Raw genomic sequence first — 2,500 nt, 5'->3', positions numbered from 1 at the left:
AATCCAGTTCCAAGCGCTTCGATTTACTGCCAAGTGTTCTGTCAGGATGCACATTTACATGATTTCTATGCCAACAGCTTTCCAAAAGGACTATCATGGGCGTCCATGTTCCACACTGAAGTTGAGGAGAAGGCAGGTAGTCGTGGCTCGGACAATTAGGACTCGGTAGGCCTAAAGGCAAGCCCACTCTGGCAGCGAGCGGGCTGAAGCGAGGTCCGTAACACATAGGCCTACATCTCTGGCCAAACTGACAGCGAGACACACAGGCCCAGGCGTGGAGACTTGACAAAGACTTTCTCGCTTGAACCTCCGGCAAAATGGATCGCGCGCAGAGAGACGGTAACTGGAGCTTATAAATATATCGATATCCACTAACTGAAGTGTATATCTATTTTACTTATATATATATCTTTTTATTTATTTATTTACTCAACGGCAGCATATAAGCACACCAGCTTGCGTCTACGCCCGCCGACCCGCATCCACAAGTATTTAAGTATGATTCGCATAACTTAGGTTTGTGTGATGCCATGGGGTTAAAATGCATTAAAAGGTTACAACGTTTGATTTACAATCATAGATTAAAAAAAATATATATATTATAAGGTCTAGATCGGGAGATAATTGTTTAGTAACGGAATCATCTGGACAGCAACATCTTTGTTGAAACCAGTTCTTCTAACAACTTACCCTCCTAACCTGAGAATCTAAGGCAGTCTACGATGTAAGGATGTGTGCTTTTTGGGTAAAGATGATAATAATGCAAATTCAAATAAACGACTACTGACATAAATAAACTCTATCAAGTCCTGATTTACGACAAAATCAGCCCAAGAAGTGCCATTCCACGGGACTCACAACTCACTCATTAGTTTGCAGGCTGAGTGTTGATGCGCTTGGGGCCTGACTCAAGAGCAAGAGATTATTTCTCACTCCTAACCGAGTTGATTTGCGCTTGTATTATCTATATGTAGACACACACACACACACATACACACACACACACACACACACACACACACACACACACATACATATACATATATATATATATATATATATATATATATATATATATATATGTATATATATATATATGTGTGTGTGTGTGTGTGTGTGTGTGTGTATGTGTACACACACACACACATACACACATATATATGTATATATATATATATATATATATATATATATATATATATATATATATATATATACATATGCATATGTATATATATATATATATATATATATATATATATATATATACATATGTATGTATGTACATATGTATACATATAGAGAGAGAAAGAAAAAGAGAGAGAGAGGGGGGGGGGAGAGAGGGAGAGACTTTGTCTTGACTTTAACAAGTTCATTGAGACAAATGGTTATTTACATCTCAAAAGGATGATGTATCTCTAATCTTAGTTTCTCTTTGGGCTCACACATCTTTTACAAAATCTTCCGAAGGAGAGTAAGTGAGTGAGCGGTAGAAAGAGAGGAAGTGAGAGTGAGAGTGAGAGTGAGAGTGTGAGAGAATGGAATAATTTGAGACAGACTGGATCCATTTCATTCCCCATTTTTTTTTTTTTTTTTTTTTTTTAAGTCTACCAGAATGATCTTCCATTAAATATCCCATCAGCAAACCACGATCCACAGCAAGCAGCTGAAATTCAGAAGAGATGAAAAACGTACTGGAATAGGCAAAGAGCGGCGAGGGCAGTTAGCAGCCGATGGAATGAAAGTGACGGCGATCTCTGCTCCGAATTACAGAATTAATGCTGAAATTCTAGAGATTGTTAGAATCACCAACATCCTCGGAATGAACCTTAACAGCAAATATAGGAATACATGAACATTTTGCTTGCAAGCTTCTACGTAAGCTGAAGATTTCCTCCGAATGAAAATTTCCATAGGGTCGCCGAGGAACGTGGACTTTTTAAAAGGCAGAAGTTCCTTGTCTGAAATGCGGGTCTTAATAACCAGGATGTACACTTTGTCCAGCCCGTGTATCTAACTGAGCGTCTGTCGGTGTTTGCATCTCATGAGGGCTCTTCTAGACGGTTAGTGAATGATTATTCTACATGATGCATATGTGACCACGAGGCTGTACTAACTGACAAGGCTTACCGCCCCCCCCAAAAAAAAAAAAAAAAAAAAAAAAAAGATAATACAAAACAACAGTTGTTGTTTTTCCGTAGACTCTCTACTCTGGTTCCTACATATATTTCACTACAATGGACATAAATGAAATATAAAAATGTACTAACACACTGATACAGAGATGTAATCTGTAACATCTATGCATACGTACCTATAGACAGACAACCATAAACACCCACAAACACATATGTCTATACTCATGTATGAATACCTACACTTCCATGCATACAGCTTACCCAAACGAGTATCTCCTTATACTTATCCCAAATTAAGATAAACGAAGGCACAGCCACAGCAGGAAGGAAATGAAAGTCGTGGCATTTCAAGCCCTTTGCAG

The sequence above is a fragment of the Penaeus japonicus genome, unplaced genomic scaffold, assembly GCF_977035675.1.
Source record: "Penaeus japonicus unplaced genomic scaffold, GWHDUDI00000001_assembly GWHDUDI00000023, whole genome shotgun sequence".
Classification (NCBI taxonomy): domain Eukaryota; kingdom Metazoa; phylum Arthropoda; class Malacostraca; order Decapoda; family Penaeidae; genus Penaeus; species Penaeus japonicus.
The sequence above is the reverse complement of the archived record's forward strand: the minus strand, read 5'-3'. Positions refer to the sequence as shown.